Raw genomic sequence first — 27,134 nt, forward strand, 5'->3', positions numbered from 1 at the left:
TGGGAGGTATAAGACCCCCCGTCCCAAGTACCTGGCGGAGGAGGGGGGGACGCGGGTGCAGGCAGCCGACCCTGGGCGCTGGGCATGGGGCGTGCTTGGAGCCCCAGCTCCCTGGACTGTGCCACGGGCTTGATGCCAGCGGCCCTCCAGGGACCCTGCAGGGTTAGACTGAAGGATGGTGTCTGTAGAGGATCTAGCAGCTCTGAGGGAGACCTGCACTGCTATTTACATGATTGATTCCTTATCATCATCATCCTCTGCTTGGCTGGGGAGTGTCACCTGCTTGAAGCAGGTGGAGGTCACCCACAGGGCAGCTGGGAGGTCTGGCCCCTGGCTGCCCCCTCCACCTGGGAGATAAAGTCCAACAGGGACCCTCTGGGCTGGAATGCGTCTGACGTGGTCCCCTTGAGAGCAGATGTCATTGGCCAAAGGCCAGCGCCCCGGACTGCAGACAGCCCAGAGACCCCCAGGGATGGAGCTCTCCCACGGAGGCTATGCAGGTGCCACCAGCCCACCTGCCCCCCGCAGTCCCACTCCCCCTCGCCCTGCCTTCAGGGAGCCAGCACCAGGCACCAGGAGATGCTCGAGACATGTGTTCGAGCAGTGAGCCGGAGGAAGGATGCTGGGTCCCCTTGGCCACTCAGAATGTTACGAACCGCCCACTCCTCCGTCGCCCTCTGTCCTCCGTGTGGGACACCAGCTCCTGAGAGCTGCACCTGAAGGTGTCGCCCGCACCCCAACAACCAGCTGTTCTCAGGAGTTCTTCAACCAGGAAGCTAGTTGCGCTTTCACTGTCGCCCATCTTAGCATGATCTGAGATGCACCAAACGGGACACAAGGGAAGCCTGACGATGATGACGATGATGACGATGATGATCTTGCCCACTGTCTAGGGAAGGGGCCAATCCGCCAACAGCGATTAGCTTACAAAACAGTATTGCTTTGTTTTATTCAATTACGTAGTGCATCCAAGTGCACAAAGATCATTGGAATCACCTGTCCCACCCCCACACAGATGAGCACCAGTACCGTCTTGGACAACACATCTCACCAAGAGCTGCGCCGGCGGGCACAGGAGAGGGGGCCGGGGAGAGGAGCCGGGGCGTGTGGAGGCCTGAGCGGTGGGCAGCTGCAGATGGTCTGACTAATGGAGGGGCCCCCGCTTGGACAGGGCTCACAGACATCAGGCCAGATAAAGGCATCGTCTGTGCGGGCCATTTTTTTCTCTGCTATCTCTTGTTGAGGCCATGCTAACACCCTGTCAGCCCGCCGGGTGATGGATGGCCGTGGGGAGCCGACCTGCCCCACCCCCTCGTGCAGGCCCTGGAAGGGCTTTCCAGAGCCCACCTGCTAGCCCACCAGAGTGGTTCTCTTGGGGGGAAGAGGGAGCACCCCAGACGGGAGTGTCACACACTCGGACCCACACCGGTGCACACACACAGACGCGCTACCACCCCAAGTCAGCCGACGTTCAGAGCATGGGGCCAGCAGTCCCGGCTCTCAGAAACTTATCTGCGATCCCACAGCCAGACCTTGAGCTCCTTACTAACCCTGTGCCCGTCTTCACAGGGGTCACGCTCACGTCCCCAGGGGGCCCATGTGCCAACAGAACGATTCTGGACGAGGCCAGCTGTCTCCGACCCCATTTCCCGGGAAAAGCTGGACCAGGGTTCCTGTCCCCTAAACCCTCAAAGGCGGTCAGAAGCAGGGGGTGATGACGAAGCCCTATGCCAAGCACTCCACCTCCGAGCCATAAACTTCCTGTGAAGGAAAACAGAAGAAGCCTCACGTGCTCCTGTTATGGAATGGATGTGCAAGTCACACGGCCACGCCGAATAAACAGCGGGCTGGCCGGCCGTCTGACCGCTCCTCGGACACATCCATGCCCGTCGCCCACCCCGCCCCTCAGCCCCGGCCGTCTCCGGGGAAATGACAAACACCGGATAGAACCGATGGGACCCCGGAGGCCGGATGCCCACCACCAGGGACTGTTTATGTCTGAGGCCGTCCTGGAAGAAAAATGTGAGAACGCCTTTCCAGAACATGGTGGCCAAGCGAGGTCTGCCCGGGTGCCAGGGAAGCCACACAATAGGGGCAAATGCGTAGCGGAAGGATAGGGCTGGGCACGGCCGCCACCGGACAGGGATCAGGCCGATTCGGCCCTACCCTCCACACTCCGCCCAGATGCTGCACAAAGGCAGCTCGGGTCTGTTCCCCCGCCTGAGACTCAGGGCCTGACCCTCTCCCCCGGCCCCCCGAGTCGTGGGAGACAAATCCGGGTTTGCTTTGATTGGCTGTCAAAACACTGAGTGTGGGACAGCAGACACTCCGGATGGATGTGCAGAAATTCCATGTGACGGTTGTCGGTAAAGCGCTTTCAGAAGCGGCCCTTTTATTTTATTCCAGCTTAGACACTGTGGTCCACTCTGGGGCAGGATGAGGGTCTCCTCGCAGAAGACACAGACCTTTCAGCACCAGGGAATTGGGAGGCCGATCGTGTGACCCCAGGAAGCTCCAAGAGAATCAGAGGCAGGCCACGTCACTGTTACCGGCCTCACCTCTTAATAAGAACCACATTTCTTGGGGTATCCACCCAGAAAAAAAAAAAAAAGTCGATCCATTAAAAGTCAGCGTCCAGTAAAACCCCGCCATGTGCAGAACGCTGCCCGAGGGAAAAGTGGCACCTCTGAGCCGGAGAAGTCGTCCTGGGCCCTTGGGAGACTGACGTTTGGGGACCGTCAGGCCTGTGACCCTAGAAAGGGCTCTGCTTCGCACTAGCGACGTGGCTGTGGGCCTCGGCCCGGGCTTCCTCACCTGTGGAGCGGGCGTGGTCGTGGCGCCCACCTCGCTCGGGGGCGGCCGTGGGAAGGACAGGAGGTGAGGCTCAGAAAGCTCACCGGTCTGCACGGGGCAGTAGGGGGGTGGGCCTGTAAGAGGGACCCCAGCTGACAGAAGTCCCTTCCCTCGGTCACAGAGGCCGAGCGCTGCTCCATGAAGTCCATGGTGGGCCGGAGAAGCCCACCCGCCACAGCACAGCACGCGGGAGCGGTGCAGGGGCACCGGGCACACCCAGAACCACAGCGTCAGACCCGCCAGCCCGCGCCTGCTCACCCCTCCATGCCCCATGGCAAGGAGGCCTGGGAACAGAATATTTGAGGCTTTAAAATTGGGGGTGTGATGACACAGAGGAAGGGGAGGTCACACCCCGTCCGCTAAGTACCGTCGACTCCGTTTCACGGACGGCAACACCAAGGCCCAGAGCCTTCCCCACGTGGCTGCACCGTCTCCGAAGCAGTGGGCACACGGGCGTGTTTCCTCCCACCGGCATGTGGGGTCTCACCCCATGCGCAGTGCGGTGGGCGTGGGGCCTCCGGGGGAGAGACCACCCTGCCAGGGCAGCGCGGGCCGTCCCAGGAATGTGCTGCTCGGAGGCGGGAGGTACACAGGAGGCCCTCCCACAGGGTCATCTTTCTCCCTGCCTCCAGGGATTAAGATAGCGAGAGGGAGCCTCTCCCTGGAGAGCCACGCTGCCCACCCTCCCCTCCTCCCCACACCCGCCTCACTGGCAGTGCCCCGTCGGTGGGGGGAGCCCGGGCAGGGCCGACCATCCGCCCCTGCTCTTGGCTCTGGTGAGCTGACGCTGGCAGGGGCTCTCGTGGGCACCGCGTGATGTCATCACCCAAAGACGTGGGCTACCCGCCACCCCCCGTAAGGACATGAAGGCACAGAGGCCTGAGTGCCTCTCAGGTGACTCGGCGGCACAGGAGGAGTTCCACAGCCCCAGCCCCGTCCCACGGGGAGACGTGCCTTCCCTCGTCAGGTGCAGCGGAACTGCAGCTCAACGCGACCTCCCGATGCATGCCGCCACCGTGCACCTGGACAGCCGAATCCCGAGCTACCCTCGGACAGGCCTCGGAGTCCAGGATCTGGATTCAAAAAGAATATGGTTACCACACGGGGCGTTAGGCCTGCACTGCCCATGTGCGAATCCTGGCTCTGCCTTTCCTAGCGGGCCTCCCCTCTCCACGCCTCGGTGTCCCCATCCGCTGCCCGGGGAGGGCCTCCCCTCTCCAGGCCTCGGTGTCCCCATCCGCTGCCCGGGGAGGGCCTCCCCTCTCTAGGCCTCAGTGTCCCCATCCGCAGCCCGGGGAGGGCCTCCCCTCTCCAGGCCTCGGTGTCCCCATCCGCAGCCCGGGGAGGGCCTCCCCTCTCCAGGCCTCGGTGTCCCCATCCGCTGCCCGGGGAGGGCCTCCCCTCTCTAGGCCTCAGTGTCCCCATCCGCAGCCCGGGGAGGGCCTCCCCTCTCCAGGCCTCGGTGTGCCCATCCGCTGCCCGGGAAGGGCCTCCCCTCTCCAGGCCTCGGTGTCCCCATCCGCTGCCCGGGGAGGGCCTCCCCTCTCTAGGCCTCAGTGTCCCCATCCGCAGCCCAGGGAGGGCCTCCCCTCTCCAGGCCTCGGTGTCCCCATCCGCTGCCCGGGGAGGGCCTCCCCTCTCCAGGCCTCAGTGTCTCCATCCGCTGCCCGGGGCGGACAGTGGCTGCCCCTCTGGGCTGTTGGGAGGAGAGAGTGGTTGGCATCACCGTCCTGATTTGTATTCTTCTTTGCATTTGAAATGAGGCCAAAAGGTGAAGTAATTAAATGCAAGAGAAAAGAGATGGAGGGGACTGCGCAGGGTAGAAAGGCCCGGGATGGACCGTAGCGTCCGGGGGAGAAGCCCGGCCCCCGGCGGACCACAGAGCCGCACAAACCCACCACCAGCAGAAAAGAAACACAGTGAAAGTTTTACAGCCTCGCCCATTTCAAAGCGTGGCTCTTGCCCACAGAGAAACTGGTCTGGACACCGGGAGCCGGGTCAGGGAAGCCCCAAGTTCAGCGATGGCTGGGATGGCAGGCCCAGCGTGTCTGGCGCCAGAGCCCCACTGCCCCCAGGAGGACAAGGGCTCCAGACCGTGCGCTGGGACTGCCGGACGACACGCACAGGACAGACGCCAGCCTCCCCACAGGCAGACCCTGAGACAAGGCTCTGAGAGCCAGCAGCGTATTTGGGGGCGACCAGAGCGCCAGCAGGAGCAGAGCAGCAAGACCCCAGGGGAAGGCTGCCGTGCTGGGTGCCTTACAGAGCAGAAGACCGCGTGGGCAAGCGGGCTAGTCCCTGGGGCAGAGCTCCCCCGACGGTCCAGGCAGGGAGCCGAGAGCCCCTCGGGGCGGCCAGCAGGGCTGTCCACGTGGGAACCCACATGGGGCCACACATCGGGTCTCGGCAGCTGCATCTCCCACCCCAACATTCGTACCCTAATCTGCATTTTCCTAAGTCTTATGTCATGTCCTTTTGAAGAAGAAAAGTAATTGTGAATCTGATAAAAGACACAAGAACAGTTTGCCCCTATTTCTCACCAGAAGAGTCAGCTTTGCATGTCACAGTCCCTCCGCATCCAGACCCAGGACCTTGCCTCTGGCCACACGGCCCTCCCTGCCCCCTCGGACACCTGCGGCCCATCGGGTGACACGTCATTATATGCTTGAACAACTACTGGTGTCCATCAGCAGCCCGAGGCCATTGCTGCCCGGCTCCGATAACCCAGTCCTGACAAGGCCCCCTTGAGACAGACATTCCTCACTTCCCGGTGGTCAGGATTGGAGGGACCCCAGTGGGAGCTCGCCTTTGTTTTGGCACATTCAAATTCATACTAAAACGTTGCCCGTGGAGAGGAGGCGCCCCCAACACAGCAGGCGTCTGGGCCGTGTGGGGACCTGGGCCCTCCTCTCGCACCCCAGGAAGCTCGGGATGCTCTCGGGATGCTGTCAGGATGCCCAGCCATCCCATGGCACCCCTGCCTCCAACCCCGCGCCACACACACAGTCACGGGGCGAAGTGCCAGTCGAGACTGTGTCCTTGCTGCTTTCTCTCGTGCGTGGTTTTTTCTTGCTGCCCATCAGGTGTCTGACCTTCCATCAAAACTCGCTCTCAAATATAATGCCTTCCCCATCACCCACACCCCGTGTGAGTCCGGCGGCTCAGAGGGTGATTGCTCTGGGGGCAAAGGTCACACTGGGGCCTTGGAAACAGCCCGAGTATGTGTGGCAACTTCCACTCAAGGGGAGTGCATGCCCACCCCGTGTCCCGGCGGTGGCGCTCCCAGGTTCACGCCCAGCACGAACGCATCCGTACGGTCACAAAGCTCCACGTGCAAGAACTCGTCACAGCCCTATTGGCAACAGCAGAGAGCGGGCAACCACCAAATGCTTACCACCAGCACCACCCACGGGTTGTGCTCATGATGCACAATACTTCAGAGCAGCAAGAATGAGGCGTTGGGCCCCCCGGAGGATCCCAGGCTAGCTCCATGGCAGGGTCTGGGATGCCACTTGTCCGTGCGTCTCCTCCCCTGAGCAGAATAATTGGAGAGCCACTTCCTGGAACTCTGTGTCTTGGGGACAGAGGCGAGACCTGGAACCCGGCAGGGACTAGCCATGCTGTGTGACCTCGGGCAATTGACTCAAACTCTCTATGCCTTCCTTCCCGCCTCTGAGAGGTGGAGGTAGTGATACGTGCCGCGGACATAAGCAAACTAGCACAGAATCTCATACATGTCATCAAATAACACAGCGAGGATGCTAATGGGGAGCTGTGGTGGTCGTGGCAGGGACACCTTGCTGTGTTTGGAGCCCTTAGAACATTGCCTGGCATCAAGCGAGATGCCTCAACATGCCCGTGATTGTTCTTGCGGGGCGGTAGCAAGATTGTAGGCTTTGGAGACCGGGGCATCCGTCAGCTCTGCCACTTCCCGTGTGTCTTTAAGAGAATCACCGACCCTCTCCGAGTCGAGTTCTCCATCCATAAAATGGGTTGTTCTTGGGACACAGATAAGATAATGCAGCATTTTAAAGCATACAGCATGGATCCTTGGGTGGTAATGGGAAGTGATTTTAGGTGGTCAACGGGCAAACCTTTTATTTTAATGGTAAAATATTTATTTTAAGGCTTACTAGAAAAAATGCAGAATTAAGTATCAAATTCGTCACTTTTCAGGAATTATTATTGGTACCGAGTTTCCTTTTATATAGTTGAATGTTTTCTATAGCCATGCTATTTAAAGAAAAATACCTGTAAAACAGTACGCGGGGCACAAAGACGAGGCGCCTGGGTGGAGTTAGGCTGGTGCCCTGCCCGCAGCCCCTCTGCCACCTGAGTCCCCCACGGCGCCCGCCTCTCCCTGCTTCCCGCCTGGGCCAGGGGACGCGCCGGCCCTGCAGGGGGACGTCCAGGGACGCCGGGACCTTCCCGCAGTGCAGGCGAGCGTCCTGAGGATGGTTCCTCCGGGAGCCCCCGTGGGGCCTGTTGAGGAGCCTGCACGGTTATCAGTAACCTTCACTAACTAACCATTTGGCCTCTCTCCCTGCCTGTCTCCCTTCCCCACGCACGCTGCCCCTCGGCCCCCGCAGCCCCCTCGTCCTGGGCTAGCAGGAGCCCGTGTGGGACGTCTGTGTGGCACCTGAGCTCACGCTGCTGCCAAACCCACGCGGATCCCAGCATAACCCCGTCAGTGGTGGTCCTAGGGGCCCTGTAGTTTCCCCTCCAGAATATCAAGTTTTGCCTCAAAGTTGACCCTGACGGCCTATTCACCTAAGGAAAGACCCCGAATGAGACAACCATTGGCTGCTTTTACCACACCTCTCAGCACCTCTCTGCCTCTGTGAGCTGGGATCCCCAGCTGCCCGGGCACCTGAGACCGAGCGGACACCCTGCTTGGCTGAGGTGATCGGGCCGCAGGACGTGGCGGGTGGGGGGGCGCCTCTCTGGGAGAGGGAAGACTTTTTCCTATGCTCCTGGACCTGGGAGTGGAATCTGGCTGCCCCGGTACTAAACCCGGCTCTTCCCCTTCCTAGCTAGGTGAAGCCCTAAGCCTCCACTTTCCCATCTGAGAAATGGGACAATGTTTACCCTCCAGAAGGGGTGATACTCAAAACGTCCAACAAGTGCTAGAGAAGAGGTAGCAGCCATTGGGAGCAGGGCCAGACGTCAGCAACCGTTCGGCGGACAGGCGGTCAGAGCTGAGCGCCGGCCTCGCCCGCTGCAGGACCTGCTGGAAGGGTTTGACGAGGGAGTGCAGGTTGGAGCGTGCTTTCAAGCAGGGCAGCCGTGACGAACCATGACTCCTGTACCAAACTCCGTCCTGTGCTGGTGTGGTGCTGAGGACGAGTTCCTGGGCTGGATGCAAACTGGGCCTTTGAAAAACAAGTTCAAGTAGTTGCCCAGGAGGCAAGCATCTGTGACTGCGTTCCTGGGGCCACAGGGGCCAAGGCTGCGCTTGAGGAGGAGGCAGATGCGGGACTGGCCACAGCCCCACCAAGTCTGGACCTTGTCCTGAAAGTCAGGACACTTGTCACTTGAGGCTTGCACCAAACTGCTCAATGAGAGCATCAGGTCTTGGCGTCTGCTTGTGCAGACGGTGGGCCAGGGTCCCCGAGAGTTTGGGCGGGGGGGAGGGGCGCTGGCACGGGGCAGCTGCGGCCCTGCCCCAGGGAGGCCGCTGGCGAGGATCTGCAGCGGGGGAAGACGCGGGGCCAGTGTGACCTGGAGCCAACGTCTACAGACTGTGTTTGAGCCGAAGCCAGAGCCCAGCTGTCCTGTCACCTGTCAGGGGACACATGCTCCGCAGAGGCCCAGCCTGGCTTGGAAACCCAGGGTGGGCAGTTCCCACGCTGAGTCACTCGGGAAGGAGCACCCATCACCGTGCTGCCCGGTGTGGATTCTGCTCTGGTCCACACACGGGCAGGTTGTCTGGGGGGGAAGATGGCCTAGGAGACGGAGACAGGGCATCCCCTCACCTCGGGGACACTGGCGGAGGAACTGGGCAGAGGACGATGATGGATGGGACAAAGACGCAGCCCTATCCCTGCCCGCACCCTGGAGGCGGTGTCCCTCGGGGTGGCACTCAGCGCCAGTCCGACGGCGCTGTCCACAAGTACGAAGCCACAGGCAGTCGGACAGGAGCCAGCCCCGGTACGGCAGAGCCCCTCATCTGATCCATCCTCACAGCCACCCTGGAAGCAGGTGCTCTGCATCAATCCCGTTTTATAGATGAGGAAGCTGAGGCCCCGAGCGGCTGAGTAACTTGCCCAAGGACACACAGCCAGTGAGTGGTGGAGCCTGCACTCGCTGTCGGGGGTATGAGACGCCAAAATCCCCTCAGCGCACAGGTGTGTGGTGTGTCTTCAAGACACGCACCCACTGGAGCCCAACCGGTGGCCTTGACCAAAGGGAACAGGGCATGTGGTCATCCAAAGGAGAAGTCATTCGATCGAAAGCAGGGATTGTTCCAGAAGGAGATCCCAATATGAGGGCCAAGCCCTCTGACCAGTGAGCCCCCAGATGAAACCCTGGGGTTTGGGTTCCTGGTCTGAGGGACCCTCCCCTTCAGTGCTCAAAACTTCCCACTGCCAGGGCCCGTCTCTGTGCCGGGGGCTTCGTGATGTATTGGGTGGAACAATGTCCCCTAGAAACACAAGTCCTTGCAGAATCTAATGAGTGTGACCTCATGGGAAATAGGGGTTTTACTGATGTAACTAGTTAAGATGAGGTTGTACCAGGTCAGAGTAGGCCGTAAGCCCGACACCTGCTGTCCTCAGAGGAAGGCCGTGTGAACATGGAGACACGCACACACCACGCCGCCGCAAGCCAGGGGTGCCAAGGGCCGGTGGGCACCACGGGAGCCAGGAACAGGCAAGGAGAGCGCGTGGCCCTGCCGACACCTCGATCTCAGACTTCCAGCCCACAAAACCGTGAGAGAATACATTTCTGCTGTTGTCAGCCGCCCGGGTTTGTGACATCAGTCCCAGACATCTGGAAACAGCTACTCTACCTGAGAGCAAGGCAGGCTGCAGGTGCTGGGGTATTAACGCCCCTCGGGAGCCGTCCTCGGCGGAGGGGAGATGGAAGTCAGTGAACAGACGCCTGGTGCCTCGCCCCTCGGCTGGGACATCAGTGGGGAGCCTGTCACACCCTCTCCCGAAGGACCCCCGCAGGACCCGGCTCCGGGAACCCACAGGGCGCTACCTTGGTAACTCTGTTTGTTGCCTTGTCTCACCTCCCCACCACCCTGCTGATGTCCTCACAAATATGCAGCAAGCACTCAGACCCTAGCCTCAGGGTCTACTCCTGGTGGGGGAGTAAAATGAAGACACCACCTCTCCCCATCCGGACACAACACCTCCAAGGACAGGGACTGAGAATCTTCGATCAACCTTCCTTAAAGACTTCTGAGTGCATGGGGTATAGCAGAGAACGTGGGCCCAGAGTCAGGGGTGCGTGCAGACCGAAATGCCTCTCATTGGTGGACCTAATCGGCTGCCAGGGGAACGTGGGGGCTCACCACCAAACTTTGCCTTGTCCACCTTTGCCTAAGATAAGGGTCTCAGCTTTGCACACCATGATTCTTAAATGGGCTGACGCAATGCACAAAGACTCATGATAACTCAACTCACAAGAGACTGATGTATATTCCACAACCCATATTTAGTGAAGGCTCTGCCTTTCCAGGCACTGGAGTTACCCAGGCTCTCAGGCACCACCTTTCTGGCCTGCTGACATGGACACCCAAGGCTGCTGGGAGAACATGGGTGCATGCCAGCAATCACAAGGTCTGGAAGATCCTACTGCCTGTGTTCTGAGTGTGTCCTCTTCTGCCCACCCCCACCCAGGACAGGGACCTTCTCTGTCTGGTTCACAGCTGTATGTCCAGGGCTGGCCCAGACTTCAAGGCAGGGCTAACTGCAGAAGTTCACATCTCATGCATGTGATAGTCCAGCGTGGAAGTTCTCGGTCAGCATCCGCTCTTGCCACCCGGTGATTCAGGAGCTCCCTCCAGTTTGTGCCCTTGCAGTCCCGGGATCCAGTCCTTTGGCATCCAGCCAGGAGATGGAGGAAGACAGAGAATATGTAGAACACAGCCCACTTCCTGAATACCTTGGTAAGAAATAGCCACCACCTTCCCTGCTCACTCCGATTGGTGAGGACGAGTCACGTGACCCCACCTGGCTGCCAAAAACACGTCTGGAAGATGTGGCCCCTGGCCGGGAGGCTCCCTGCAGACCCTTCTACCTGCTGGAAGGAGGGGCAGCTCTGGGGAGGACAGCTAGCCATAGGTACGTCATCCACACTTGTCTGATTCGTTGATCAGTGCATTAACTCATCAATGAACAGACCCCAGAAAAGAGATTTCACAAATGGTGGGGGAAGTTCTGAGCTGATGCGGGGACCCCAGTGACTGAACACATCGGGACACAGCCCTACTGCCCACCCCCACGTCACCACCAGGTGCGTCACCCACTTCCAGGGCCGCAGAGGGGTCCAGGAGGCCAGCTCACCAACCTCTGCCTTTCCCACTGGGTGAAGCAGGCCCAGGAGCCGGGGGCTGTGCCCAGGGTCACGGGGCAGGTTTGTCAGGGAGGAGCCAGGCCCCCGGCCACCTGACCCCCAGGCCAGTGCCTGGGCCACTACGTAGCCGCCGGACCCTCATTGTTCAGCTAATTACTGCCAAGTCCAGGCCTGTGGAGCGTCTGTGTGGGGATGCTGTGTAAACATTTCCTCTTGGGCAGAGCAGGAAATGGAGGGATGACAAGGTCAAGTGACTTTCGTCGGCTCCTGCTGTCCTGCCCATCATCCCAGGCCCCGCCCAGGCCTGCGCACCCCGCCGCCTTCCCAAGGCTCCTGAGCCAGGCCAGGGAGGTGGCCAAGCGGCCATGGGGGGCTGGGCCTCCTGCATCTGGGCCATGGAGCCCTGGGCTTAAATCCTGCTCTGCCCCTTCCTGGCTGGGTGCTTTGGGGAAAGTTGCTCAACCTCTCTGTGCTTCCATTTCCTCGTCTGCCAAGGCCCTTCCCCGTGGGGTTGTATGAAAGACGCAATGTGCAGAGCATCGGGCACAGACCCTGACAGACAGTGGGTTCTCACCATTGTTTTCCTATTTTTAAGCTCTATTTAAAAGATTATTCACTGAATTGTACACTTTAAAATGGTTAATTGTATGTTACGTGATCTACGCCCCAGTGAGAGAAAAGATTATGTTTGAGATTCTTTCTCCAGTGTCCCCCACCATCACACACTCATATCTGTTATCACATTGAAAACTCACAACACCCCTGCAGAGGTACACCATGTCCCCAACGTGCAGATGGTAAACTGAGGCTCAGAGAAACAAGCCCCTAGAGGTCACACGTTGAGCTAGTGTCAGGGCCAAGGGCCAGCCTCAGTTGTACTCAAAGTCAGAGACACATACTGACTGCAGATGCACTGCGTTTGCCCCCGTGTCCCACATGAGTCATGAGCGCTGAGGAAGTACCTCTCCAAGGCTGCTCTCCCCTCCCCACTGACTTTTCTGCTCAAAGGAACTTCACGATGAGCTAATCCGGCGCCCCATTTAAACAGAAGAGTAAACAGACCAGAGAGGTTAAGTGACTTGCCCAAGGTCACACAGCTAATTAGTACCAGACCAGACATGCTGCCAAGGCTTCCTGCCTCCCCCGCCAGGGCGGCTCCTGGACTCTCTGCAGACATCTCCAGGGGAGCTCTGCTCCAAAGACAGGGCTCCGTGACCGTGACGCCGGCAGAGGGGCTGTTGCAGGTCCGTCGGGCTTTCAAAAATCTTTAGGTGCCACGCGCTGTCCCTGAGCGAGTCAAAATCTGACCCGTGTCCCAGGTCTCTCAGAGTTCTAAAAAGAGAAAAGTTGCTTTGAAACTTAGAGGGAATCAATTTCCCAATTGCCTGTGCATCAAATCAAGTTATTTTTCCCTCTCGTGTGGACTGTGGGATTTTTAAAAAAGGTATTTCCCATTACAAAAAATAAGTTCAAAGAAGAAAAAAAAAAGCAGTGAGCCCCTGTGAGCGCGGCGGGAACTCCAAGCCACTGGGGACGGGTTGCCCTCTGCTGGACAAAAGGGGCATAGCCGTCTTCTGGACTTGGGTTCTTGAAGTGCTTAAGGAATAAGTATCTGAGCCCTCTTTCCAATCCCCAAAATTATCGCGGATCCCACGTGATAGTCGTTGTGCTGCTCACAAGTGGGTTTGCATTTTGTCCATAACTAAGAGCTACGCAGAACTCAGACCTGCGTTTAAAGGCTGACCTGCTTGTTCGTCCTTGGTTCACCTGCCGCACAGCTGTCTCGAGCGCCGCCACCCGCTGGGCGCACCCTCTCCAGCTGGGGCTGCGGACAGCAAGCAATTTAACAAATTAACAGACAAAGCAGAGCAACAGAGCCCAGGTGGTTGTAAATGCCGTGAAATAAATGGCCGAGGCAGGGAAGGGGCAGTCGGGTGGGCGGGCCGCTCTGAGCACACACCTGAACGCAGCAAGGGAGTGGTGCTCCAGGCAGGGAGGGAGAGCGGGAGGCCCGCGATGGAGGGACAGAGGCGAAGCAGCAGGACGTGCTGTCCCCACAGCCCCGCGTCCGAGCAAACAGGTCAGAAAACCGCTCCACCCACAGGTGCCGCTTGTGCCGTGAGGACCAGACCTGGGGGGGGCGGGGGGCGGGGCAGGAGCAGGGCGAACACAGCGCACCTCGCGCACAGAGCCCAGGGAGCCCAGCCTCTCCGAAGGCCTGGCCATAGTGGGGTCAGCAACGCGCAACCCTTGTACAGGGTCAGGGGCCGGGGGTTCCTGTCTGGTCACCCATGCGGGGAGGCAGCCCTTGTGGAAAGCTAGAGTGGGGAGCACACAGCCTTCTGGAAGTTTCCAAGCACTCAAGGGCAGAGGCAGGCTTCTCTGGAGTTTGCTGTGCCTGGGCTCCCCGGCCGGCCCCCTCACCCACCCCCAGTCCCGCCAGGCTGGGCCGGTTGTGCTGAGCAAAGGCCTCTGTGTCCAAGGCCACTGCTGCCCCCACTTAGTTTCCTCTCAGGAAGGGGCCCTGCCTCCCTGTGGCTTAGGTCACGATGACGAATGGAGGACAGCTGACCCCTGGCCCCAGGGTCAGAGGGCACCAGCATGCACCCACACCAGGCAGCATTGGAGGGACTTGGCCCGAGACCGGCAGGCTCACACTCGGTCAGTGCCTTGGCCACACTGAGGGGGCAGGGGGCAGGGCAGGGTTCAACCCCATTATTAGGCTCCCCTGCAGCTGCCTTGCTATTAAAGCAGAGGACGTCCTGTGACCTCAGCCGGCTGCATCAGCTTCAATTGCCAGGGACCTGAGAAAAATGCAGAGTCCCGGGCCCACCCATACCCACAAAATCAGGCTCTGCATTGTAAACCCTCCCCCCACCCCACCCGGCTCCTGATGCGCAGGGCAGGTGAGACCACCTGGAAGCCCAAGCTGGAAAAGGCCCACTGTGCGTCCTGCCTACCGCAGCCAGCTGCTGGCATGGCCCTCCCCTCCCCATCACCTCCCAGAGTGCCCCCGGCCCTGCCCCCCCCAGGCGACAGTGGGTCCATAATTAGCTCACACCCATCAACACTCTCTGACAGCCCCCCAGAGAGGAAAGCACTGCTCAAGCACTGACATGTGAATACGCCGGGGAGGAAGAGGGGCCGCTGCTCTGGGGCACCCTGGCTCCACCCCCCGAGCAGCAGGACCGTGGGGACGAGGTGTGGCCGTGCGTGGCACTTGGGCCCTGTGAGGGACCATCTGAACGTGTGCACTGGTTCAGGGCCCTGGAGGGGAGGCCCCTCTGGCGGGGAGGGGCGGCCTGGCCAGCTGGGACCCGGGTATCAGAGGGCTCCCCCCGCCGAGCACTCAGCACAGGCGCACTCTTGCCAAGGGGTCCTCCACCCTCCCCAAGTTTCTGAGATGGCATTATGAAATTTTTCAAACATAGAGAAAATCAGTAATAAAAGCAAATGAGTCCCACATATCTGTGACTTAGACTCAGCACTGAACTTTTTGCCAAATTTTCTGCTCAGCTGATAGTCCTAGATATCGTTGAACCGCTCATATCTTACAGACATGCGGGCACTTCTGTCCCAACTATTGTAGCAGGCATCCCTGATCACAGAAGGACCTCCTCCTGTGTGATCCCCCTGTTATTAGCTCACCTAGCAAAATTAACAACGATTCCCTAATCGTCTGATACCTGGTCAGTGTTCAAATTTCCCCAGTTGTCTCCAGAATGTCTTCTATGGCTGGCTTTTAAACCAGGACCCAGTGGAGGACTGCGTGTCACACTTGGTTCTTTTCAGCTTTTCACTCCAGAGTGGTGTCCCCAGCTCACCCTGATTGTCCCGCACCCTGGACCGCAGAGGAGACCAGGCTACGGCGGGCAGAGCGGCCCTGTCTTCAGTTCCGGGGTAAGCCCGGACCACAGCCGAGGGAACGGAGTCCTGGCACTCATGCCACACCCGTCCTGCCTGGCCAGAGGGACCCCGGTGATGCCCCCAACGGCATCCATAGACACAAGCCAGCCGAACCTGGCTGACGTGGGCCTGGCCAGGACAGAGTCACAGCCAAACTGGGACCAAGTGCCCCGAGGCTGTCAGCTCTGGATTCATGCAGACATTGGAGATCATGTGTGTCAGCCAACGGGGAACCAAGGATCAGAGGACAGATGTGCCCACAGCCTCCAGCAAGTTGGTACTAAGTGTGCCTGGCTCCTGGCGGCTCTATGGTATGCGCATGTTGGCCCTCCGAGCCCCAACATCCCAGCTGTTGAACCTACAAACAGGATGACGTCCCACCAGGCGTATGGTTTCCAGTGTCCTTCCCCCAGCTTCTCTGTTTCTGCTTCGATGGCCGTGCACCTGGGTCTCCCGTGAGTTTCCAAGGGCTCCTGGAACCACTGACTTACCGTGTGGGATCTGAAACCTGGCTCTGCAGTGTGGCTCACCCCCACCCCCACCCCGAGCCCCCAGCAGGATCGAGCTGACGCGGGGACTTTGCTGGAAATCGCTGCTGGCCTGGGGTCTTGTCTTTCCTTCTGTCCTTCTTCACCCCTCCTGGTTTGTCCTGTGGCCTTTACCATTTGCACACACATCCTGCTTCAGGTCTGTCTGTAGGGAACCCAATCTAAGACAACCAATTGACTACCTTCCCAATGAGCCTTTTGAGAAATCTTACTAAATCAATGGAGCTGCCTTCCAAGGGAGAATTAATTCATATTTACATGAATTTGTATACAGTTCTGGGTCCCCAGGAATCCACCCACACCCCCCTTTGAGACCATGCACCCCGCCGTTCAGATCTGCTGACTTGTTGGGGGGTGTGTCTGGTGGAGGGGGACAGGCAGCATGCGGGCCTGCGCTGGGACCCCAGCCACGCACCTGCAGGCTGAGTAATTTTGGGCAGTTTCCTCAGTGCAGCAGGTATAATATAAACCCATCCCCGCAGGCTTCTCGCGGCGGCTGGTTGTAATCATCCACAGAAAGCGCTTAGCGCCGTATGGCACGTTGTAGGAAGCAAGGTACAAACGCTAAGTGATACTGGTATCGGTGTCACTTTACTGGAAGCTGCTTCAAGTCCTTACTGGTCTGCTTGTTATAACTGAATATATTGAGCTCCTGGAAGCCATTTAGAAAGGTCTGATTCAGTTCCAAGATCCAGATATTTGAAATCACACTCAGTAGCTACTCTGCACATCATCTCTACTAAATCTGCAGACAAGCCCCGCGAGGGGCGATGCTATCATATGGGGCAAGCAGGTGCAGCGCTGGGGGAGAGGTGGGCTGCCCCTTGGCGGGGGGATGCAGCTATCAGGGCAGTGGGAAGCCAGGCCCCCCCGAAAGCTCTGGATGTCATTGGGAGACTCCAGGTGCCACGCACAGTGTTTGCCTCCTCCCTGGAAAGAGCTCTTGAGCACCGGAAATCTGGATCTGTTGTCCAAACTCCCATGTCTTCTGCTGTTCATCAACCTTGGAAAGCAGCTGCTAAAACATTGCTTCCGCCTTGTGGGTTCCCATGCAAATCGCTCCCAGCGCTGGGCAAAGTGCAGCGCCTTCAATAGGTCACAACCTTCGCCTCTTCCTCTCCTTCCCAATGCAGGAACTGAGTGTAGTTCCTTTCTCCCCGCGCCGGGCAAAAGAGGAAGCCGTTTCTGCCCACCGCAGCCTGTGCAGGCGGAGGCCTGGGTGGGCTGCCGGCTTCCTGCCTGCCTCTTGCCCCCTGTCACCCCCAGCCCATCCTCCACCCACACACGGGTCACCCTCAGTCCCACGTTCCCACTGCTCCTTCCAGGCAGCCCACCTGGATTTCACCCACTCACCAGGCAGGAACAGGCGATGGTGGCCAAGGTTGGCAGAGGGGTCTCTTTGAAACAAAAGGATGAGCTTCACCCACCCACCCACCAACAACAGAGCCATCAGTCCCTCCTCACAGGACGGCCACCGTGGTCCCCAGTGCTCAGACTTGGGGGCGGACTTGTTCTGCGTGGCACAGAGCAAAGGGAGTAAGCCGCCACGGTGAGGTCGGTAATACGGAGGGAAGCCACAGTTGAGAGGGACTGACTGGGCCAGGCCCTGTTCGTGTGTCCAGACTCCAGTCCAGCTGCATGCCTCGTCCAGTGCGTGAGTCATCCAGCTTGGATGCTCCTAGGAGTGGGGAGCTCACTTCTTTCCAAGGCAAGAAATGTATTTCACAAAAGGCGATGAAGCTCACCTTGCTGCCCTTCCCTCCATCGAACCTTTGGAACCACCACCCCCCCCCCAGAGCAAGCCCCCTGTGGCCCTGAGACACCTGAACTGCCCTTCCTCCCAAGTCTCCACTCAGCCTGACGTCCGCTGCCACCTGACCCGCTCTCTCTGGACGACGGAAGTCAGTGCCTCCTGGCGGCGGCCTTCATGCCGGGAGCCTTGGGCGCTCTCGGGCCACCAGCAGCACCGCCACGCGGCACTGTTAACCCCTGGTGCCCAGATGAGGGCCCGCGCGTCACCGAGGGAAGCTGTGCGTCCCAACCCTTAGCCCTCAGCCCGCAAATTCTTCTGGAAGTGTTTCCATGAACCCAGAAGACTTCAGAATCCCCCAGGGCACCTGCTGAAGGGCTGCGAGCCTGAAGAGGCGGAGGGAGAACCTCAGGAACGCATGCGGACGGCTCCCCGTGACACACGAGTGTGTCTGCTGCTGCTCACACCTGCCTGGGAACCATAAGGACTCCCTGGCCTCGGAGGGGCTTGGGGGACCCGGAGTCAAGGATGGCGGGGGGACAGCTCCTTTCCACCTGCTCTTGCTTGTCAGTGTCTGAAATTAGCTTTACCCTGTGCAATCATTTCCTCTTGGCAGTACTTTTAAAGACGGAAAAATTAAGGAATATGAACCTCTGGAGGGCAGAGACCACGGGATCATCATCTGTCCCCGAGGGAGGGGAGCGTTAGTATCTGCTAGAATGGAGAAGGGCAGGGGGAGAGGCAGGAGAATGGCCTAAAATAGCCTCTCGGAAAATTGCAGCCAAATTTTTATTTTTATTTTTTCCGCATTTGATCACACAGCAGAGGTCGCGGGCTAAGCCGCCGTGGTGCGGGCAGAGCATCGGAATGAGCTAGGAAAGGCCGGAGACCTTTCTGTGACCTTTCTCCTCAGCTGCGGCCAGCCCTGTAGAGACGCAGTGGGCACGCACCTTGGGAAGGCTTCACCTTTCATGCTGACCACAGCACCTGCCTGTCACACGCTGGGTGGGGAAGATGAGGGAGTTTCTCCTTTGGGGTGTGCTCTGGCCCGAGGCCACCAGCTCCACCCCCGGCCCTGGCCCCAGGCGAGGTCCCCGGGCACTGCCCCAGCGAACGCTGCAGGAGTGGTCCGACCCAGCTGGAATTTGCTCGGGGAGTGTGTCTCCCGGCCTGGCCAGCCGCCCGGCCCTGCCCAGAGAAGGGCCTCCCACCCGCAGGCCTGCGAGGGAGAGAATCGCTCCCAGCAGCCCGAGTGCGCCTCCCCGCAGGTGCCAGGACCCTCCCCAGCACACCGCCACCCCCACATCTCCAAGAATAGCAGAGGCTGCAAGTTTTCATGAGTTCTTGGTCTCTGGCAGAACTGAGTAGCGGTGGCGGGGGGGATGGGGTGCCCAGAGGTGGGGAAACAACAGGAGAACGGCTGATGGCTCTCAGAGTCACCCCTACGGGGCATCTCTCACACGGATGAAGGAAGTCCGAGATCCCCACACTGACCCAGCCAGGCCACTGCCCGGAACGCAACCAAGGAAGAATGTCTAGCTCAGCGGGCCTGTGACAGCAAGGGATGGGGAGCAGCCTACATGTACCAGCAACGGGACCGGCAACATGAACGCCGGTGCAGCCACGGAAAGTGTGGTGTGGGAGTGCTTCCGTGGATGCGGGAGTATGTCCTGAAGCTGCTGTCAAAGGGCACAAGAGAGCTGCAAAATAGGAGACGGGACAGGACTCGGGTTTTGTAAAACCCCGCGTGTGTACAAGGACGCACAAGGACAATGTCTACGAGATCGTTTTGGCCGTACTCCAAAATATTTACAGGGTTATGTCTGAAGTGTAGGGTTGCGGGTGACGTTTGCTTTGTACTTATGTTAATCGATGCATTCTAATTTTTTGTGAAATGGTAACTATCCTTAAGTTGACTTCTTTGAGGTGTGATCCGCATACACAAAGCACTCATTTCAAGTGTGTATCTCCCCCAGGATCTGACAAGTCGGTCCAGCCTTGGAAATACCGCCACAAACAAGATAGAGAACATCCCATCGCCCCAAAAGGTCCCCTTAAGCCCCTCTTCGGACAACCCCTGCCCCCTCCCCCAGTCCCACACCCAAACAACCGCTTCTCCTCTTTCTGCTGCTAACTTAGATCTGCCTTTTCTAGAGCTTTCCATGAGTGGAATCACGCTGTATGTTGTCTTGGGCGTCTGCATTCTTTCGCCCGGCATGATGTTTTTGAGCCCACATTCTATATGGATCAGTCGTGGGTTTTTCCCTTTTTATAGCTGAGTAGTATCCACCACGTGGATATGCCACCGTGTTTATCCACTCACCCCTTGATGGGCATCTGGATGCCTTCCAGTTTGGGGTTACAATTACAAAGTAGTTGTGAGTAGTCACACTCAAATCCATCTGTGGACATAGGTTTTCCTTTCTTTGGGGAGAATGGGTGGGAGATGAATTGCTGGTTCATACAGTAAATGTATATTTGGTTCTAGAAGAAACACTAAAACTGTTGTCCAAAGTGATTGTATGCTCCCACCAGCCACAAAAGTTCCAATTGCTCTATTTCTCACCAACACTTGGTATTGTCAGTCTCTTTAATTTAGCCACTCTAATATGAATGTATCTCATGGTGGCTCTAATTTGCATTTCCCTGAGGACTCGTGCCACCGAGCATCTACAGCATGCTTGGTGACAACTTTTTATGTGAAGTATCTTCTAACATTTTTCTCATTTTTCCCAGGGGATTGAATTATTATCCAGCATAACATGTTTTGGGGCTTGGGGTTTTTGTTTTTTTTTTTTTTAATATACTGGATAAAGGTCCTTCATCAGATACACACATCATGAATATTTTCTGATCAGTAATTGGGATGGGCTTTTCCATTTTCTTATGGTATCTTTGGAAGAACCTGAGTTTTAAATCTGGGTTAAGTTCAATTATCAGTGTTTTCCTTGTATGGTTTACACTCTTTGTGTTTTTATCTAAGAAATCTTTGACTATCCCAAGATTATAAAGATTTTCTCTTATGCTTTCTTCTTGGAGTTTTATAGTTTGGGCTTGTATATTTAGGTGTACGGTGCATTTCAATTTAATTTTCTAAGTGGTGTGAGTTAATGTTCAAGGTGCATTTTTTGTCCATCAATCTACAGCATCCAGAATGTGGCCACTGGCCACAGGTAGTGATGGCTTCCTCACACTGTGGCTGGTCTGAATTGAGATGCGCTGCCCTTGTGAAATATACGACACGTGTTGGAGGCTTGGAACCCCCCCAAAAAATGTAAAATGCCTCGTTGATGATTTTATTGATTACATGTTAAAATGACAATGTCTTGGATATGTTGGCTTAAATAGAATTAATTAATTAAAATTAATTTTACCTGTTTTCCTTTTGCATTTTCAGTATGGCTACCAAGAACTTAAAATCACCTACGTGGCTTGCATTATGCCTCTAGTGGACGGCAGTGGTCCCCGTGGACACCCATTCCAGCACAGTCTGTCAAAAACAGCTCTCTTTCCCCCCGGCTTGCCTTCGCACCATGGTCGGGAATCTGCTGACCATGTGCGTGCAGCTCTCTGCACCGTTCCACTGATCCCCGTGTCTGCCCGTGTGCCATGGCCACGCCACCCGATGACTGTGACTTTATAGGAAGGCTTGAAATCGAGGCCACGTAAGTCCTCCAATTTTATCCTTGTTTCCCAAACGTGTTTTTGTTATCTTAAGTTCTTTCCATTTCCGTGTTAATTTTCAAGTCGGCTTCTAAGGTTTTCTGGTTGTTGTTAAAGCCTGTTGAGATTTTATTAAGATTACATGAAATCTGTAGATCAATTTGGGGAAGGCTGACGTCTTAGAAACAGTGAATCCCTGAGCCATAAACGTTATGTAGCACGCTGTTTCAAACCGCAATACTTTATGTTTAACTTACCCCTAACTAGGTTATGGTTTTGATATTATTTTACATGGCGCTTCTAAATTTTTATTTTCCAATTATCAACTATAGAAACACAACTGAATTTCTTATAAAGTGACCCAGAATATTGCTATCTTATTGCATTTACTTATTACTTCCAGTAGTATCATGGTAAGCTCCTTAGGATTTTCTGTGTTTACAATCGTGCCGTTTATGAAGAAAGACATTTTCGTCCTTCTTTCCAGTTCTCTTTGCTTGCGGGGCCTTCTCACGCTGGCCGTGCCCGTTAAGCAGACAGCAGTGTGCGTGGTGCGGAGCGGGCACCTCTTCTTCGGCTCCAGGCTCAGGGACCCGGCCAGCCTGTGCGGCCCGTTTATCTGCGAGCCCTGTAGGGTTCAGGAAACCTTCCTCATTTGCAGTTTGCTGAGAGTTTTCATCGTGAATTGGTTTTGAATTCTTGCCATGTGTTTTCTGGTTGTACCAAGACGACCGTATGGTTTTTCTCCCTCATTCTGTTAGTGTGGGTGGGTGTTCTTGTGTGTTTGGCCGGCCCCGCTCGCCTGGGCTTAGTGCTGGAGCCTAGTACCCCAGGTACTGGGTGCATCGCAGACACCACGGGACGGAGGGAGGCTGAGCTCCGCCCTGATGCATTCGCCTTGGAGCCCAGCCACCCGGGCGTCAGCCGAGTGCTCTCCTGCGTGCTAGGCGGGGAATGTCCCCAGGGCACCTGGAGCCACCTGGATGCTGTAAGCCACTTCCCATAGCAGCATCCGCGTGTCCGCAGGAGCGCTGCAGGGAAAGGTGCCCACGCAGGGCCGTGACCGAGGCGGTCCGTCAGCACAGCTTGACCACGGGAGCGTCAGACCCCGCCTGTCATCAGGGTCACTTAATCCCCAGAAAACATTCTAATCCACAGCGTCCTCCGCAGGATCGAGGACGGAAAGCGTGATTTATTGCTGCTTAAGTGCATCCTTTCATATTTCCAGACTGCCTTGGGGAGCAATTCCTCACAATGTCAGCAGCTGGCTCAGGAGAAGAGGAAAGGGGCAGCGCCAGGAGGAGGGAGAGGGGCAGTGCGGGCACCCTGGCCCCGGGGACCCTCGCCCGGGACCGCTGCTGGCCACCCCAGGCCAGGCAGACGTCTGGCCCAAAGGCCTTGGAAGGGGGCTCCAAGGGCCCTGGCGTGACCCGGGCTCCTGGGCCCACAGGAGGAGCCCGGGTCTTCCCCGCTTCCTGCCTGCCTGGGCCTGGCTGCTCCAGTTTTATTAGAACCAGTTGCACATGAGTTTCCTAGAAACAAAGGGGGCTGATCTCATCAGCCTGGCCCCGAGCAGAGGAAATGCTAGCACGAAAGCCTTCGCCTTGGGCCCAGAGCCTCTCCAGCACCACCTCCCTGAGTCCTCGCAGACAGCCGGGAGGCCGGTTCTCATGGGAGCCCCTGAAGAGTGGGGAAACCGAGGCACAGAGTGGGCCTCACAGCTGGAGTGGGGCTGGTGTTCTGCAGGCCTGGCCCTTGTGAGGTGGCCGCTGGGGTTCTTGTCCCCGGTTCTGCCCTGGGGAAGCGAGGGCCCCGCAGATACTCCACCCTGCCGCCCTCCTCCGCACCTCAGATGGAAGCAGTGACCAGGGAGAGCCAGGTCTTCGTAGCGACTCTTCACCTTTCGAGGTGGGCACAGGCCCCTTGGGAAGAGTGAGCACCCACCAGCGTGTGCCGCACCAGGCACACGCTGCCGGCTCCCCGGGCGTCCCCTCGTTTGGTCCCAGCAGCCATCCATGTGTTCAGGGCACAGCTGAGGACGGGGACCCACGCTGTCAGGGGCACAGGACTGAGGGTGCACGCTGCCGCGTGACCGCGGCCCCGGGACTTCTCGTGGGGCGCACGCCGCCCCAGGACAGCACAGGGACAAAGACGCCACGCACATCACTTACGTGCCCGGCCCTGCTCCCGACCGCAAGCCCCATGAGGGCGGGAACTTCCACTGAGGGTGGTCCCCAGAGGCGGGAGCTGTGCCCCGCATGCGGCAGGACTCAAGAAATATCGGTTGAATGAGCGAATAACCATAGTTAGCATTCACAAAGCACTTGCTCGTGTGGGAGACGGTGCTCGTGACCCACCTAGATAAATGCGCCTCCTCCTTATGATGCGGGGAGCCACCTGTCAGTAGGGTTGCACGCTATCCTGGTGGGTGGGGGCTGGGCCGGGTCACCTGGAAGATGTGCTAGCTCACCTGTCTGCCTCCTGGGCTGGGAAGACGAACAGCCGGGACTGGAGCCGCAGGGGCGCGCGGGCACCCCCTCCCCAGGGGTCTTCACACAGGGTCTTGGTAAAGCATCGGGGTAGCTGGATTCTCACATGGTGCTGAAGGCTTCCAGAACTCGGATCCCAGGGAAAGGTGGCAGGGATCATGTGGTTAGTGGAGGAGCCAGGACCCAAGCCCAGAGTCGTGACCCCCTCCCTGTGTTACAATTCCAGGGCTTCCTGTTTCCCTGACCCTCCTGCCTGGATCCCAGACCAAAATCCTTCTTCTAAGTAGAGCAGGAAGTTGCATCCTCTGTCCCAGGGAACCAATATTTTCTAAGCTCCCTGGGACCCCAGGCCCCAGGTTAACCCGTGGTGATGCTGAGGAGGACACGGTCCCTGCCCTTGGGGAGCTCGAGACCCAGCTGCCTCCCCACAACGGGAGAGCTAGCTGCCACAGAGGGGGCAGGTCTGCTGGTGCCGTGGGGTTCCAACGGAGCTTCAGCACAGAGACGTGACATCTGATGGACTTAGGACGGGGTTCATCGATCTGGTCTCAGCATGGTTGACATCTAGGGCCAGATACTCCTTGTCATGGGGGCTGTCCTGTGCACCATCGCTGTGGAGCCGCACCCCCAGCTTTGACCAGTAGCCCCCAAACCACCAATTTCTGACAACGAGCAATGTCTCCAGATAGTGCCGAACGTCCCCTGGGAGTAAAATTATCCCCGGTGGGGAACCCCTGGCTTCGAGGAAGGAGAAGGAGTTTTTCCGGGTGAAAGAAACACCCTACATACAGGCGGGTTCAAGGTGGGGCTGAGAGGGAGTCTGCAGGGCAAGCTATGAAACTGGACAGAGAAGCTTCAGCTAGCCTGGGAGAGCCTTGCCTGTCTCGTGGGGAAATTTGGACTCGGTCATGTAGGCAACGGGGAGCCATGGAAGGTTATTAAGCAAGGAGTGACATGAAAAGGCTTACTGCTCAGAAAGATCACCATTAGTGTTGTGGAGGCGGGGAGAGTGGCTTAGAGGCTACTGCACTGATCCAAGCAAGAGACGACACGCACACACACAAGTAGGAACGTCGCCGGGTGAGATCTGCGAAGTGCTGCAGGAATTTGGGGCAAGGGGATGCTGAAGACGGAGGAGTTCCAGCCAGTGGATGCTCCGTGTGGAGCCTTGAAGGGAGTGGCCAGGAGGGAGGGGGCATTCCTTGCTGCTGGAGAGGCATGTGATCAATGCAGCAGGGCTGCAAGTGAGCCTAGCCGCAGAGGAGGGCCCACCTTCCAGATGCCCAGCTGAAGGACGCAGGCACGGTTCTGGAGCCGCATGCCGGGGAAGGGCACGCTCACACGTGGTTCAGGAGGATGTGTTGGAGGACGGTGTGCAAGATGGACCGTGCTTACACATGCCCATCAGAGACCCCAGGATGAAGCTCCCCACCCCGCATGTTTTTACAGCTGTCTGACCCCAGAGGACTTTGCAGGTGCCCACAGAACAGGCCAAGGGCTGCCCTGCCCGAGGGCCACCCCACCAGCCAGAACAAGCCCAGCAACTTCTTAGAGTAGGTGTAAATCCCAAAAGGAAAAACCTGATTTCATGTGGCCAATTGTGGGAACACGGGTGAATCCAGGTGACACGGAAGCGGAGTCTGGGGGCATCTGCAGCCCCTTCCACTGTCGCTCCGCATCTATCTGCATCTTGCCCCAGGAGGGCTGGGAGGTCCCAGGGCACACACCCAAGAATGGGCTAGGGCCCCATTGCTGCACACCCCACATGCCTCGCTCTGTGCCTGGCACGGAAATGGTGCTCAGAGAATATGCATGATTCCAAGCTGCCGCTTCGCCCATTAGACAAGTTCTGGAACTATTCCATAAACACACTTCTAAAAGACCAGCTCCTTCTGGTAAGCTATGCGAACAGTCAGCACCTTTTTATCCAAAGGTGAGAACTCTCAGCCTTTTTATCTGACCCCCGGAGACTCAGCAGGGCCTGAGGATTCGAGCAAAGGGCCCACACAGACAGTGGCAGAGAAGAGAGAACCCCCCAGCCCTGCCTGACGGGGCAGGAGGAGGAGCTCCGTCCCCCAGGCCGGGTCGTTTCCAGCTGTGATGCCCCAGGAGCTGTCCCAGGACTGACCTGCACACAAGCAGATGTTGTGGGTTGAACCTCTGCCGCTCTTTCCTCCCACGTATCTGTCTGCTCTGATGGGTAATGTTTCCTGACGGCAACATGCATGGTGGGTGGCGCCACGGAGCTGTCCCTGCAGCCGGGCTCGGCTAAGCGTATGGGTCTCCCTTCAGCCCCGCAGCCTGGCGCACGGGGGGCTTCCTCCGCAGGACCAGGCGCCAGCCCCTCGGGCTCTCAGATGCATGGAAGTATTTGATGTATCCCCATTTTACAGGTTGCTGTCTCATCCAAGGTCACGTAGCTGATAAGCAGCAAGCTGGCCACGAGTCCCTTCAACTAGGAAAGCGCACAGACTCTCAGTATGTGTACCCACCAGCACTTGCCGGGCGGACAAGTACATGAACAGAGCGTAAGGGTCCCAGTGGCTGGGGTGCTCCCCATCCTCACCGTCATTATTATGAGGGCCCAGCCTTACGGGGCAGGGCTGACAAACAGCGGGGCAGGGATGGCAGCCAGCTCCCCAGATGCCCCAGCAAGTGCTGTCTGCTCCATGCCAAGCTTTCATGTGCCGATGTGGTGCGCCCTGAGCCTGGTCACGAGGCGGAATCCCCTGGGCAGCACCCACTGCTCCCTCCTGGGGATCTGAGGCCTCTACCCTCCGGGGTCCCAGTCTCTTCCCACACACAGAGAGGAAGGTTCCCCTGCCTGCAATAACCTGAAGGTCAAGACAATGCAGAGATCAAGAGCATGGACTTGCGGGCGGTGGACAGGCCTTCACTGTGCACAGCCTGCTGGACAGGCTTCCTAATGTCCTCTTCCCTGTCAGGACAGTGGGGACAAGAACAGACCGACCTCATAGGGCCATCTTTTCCTTTCCCAAAGCCAGTGGTGCCCACGTTCAGCTCGAGGTCACAAATGCCCCCGGAGGCCAGGCCCAGGCAGAGCAGAGTTTCCATCAGAGCCGCGCAAGCCACTGTGGGTCCCACAGCTCACAGGGGCAACAGGGCCACCCACCTGCCAGGCATGCCTGCTGCGGGCACACTGGGCATTGCCATGCTCCGTAAGGTCTGGAGATTCGTCTACCCTCTTGCTTCTGTCAATTCTCCAGTCTTCTCTGTTACTGGCCATCTTCCGTTGTCTGAACATACCACCGCTGGCTTATCCACCCACTAGCGCGGGACACTGGGTTTCTTCCAGAGTGGGGCTATTACCGATAAAGCCACCGTGGGCGTTTTTGTACAGGTCTCTAGGGCACAGGTCCAGGAGGGGAACGACTGAATTCG

This window comes from Halichoerus grypus, chromosome 15, assembly GCF_964656455.1.
Source record: "Halichoerus grypus chromosome 15, mHalGry1.hap1.1, whole genome shotgun sequence".
Classification (NCBI taxonomy): Eukaryota; Metazoa; Chordata; class Mammalia; order Carnivora; family Phocidae; genus Halichoerus; species Halichoerus grypus.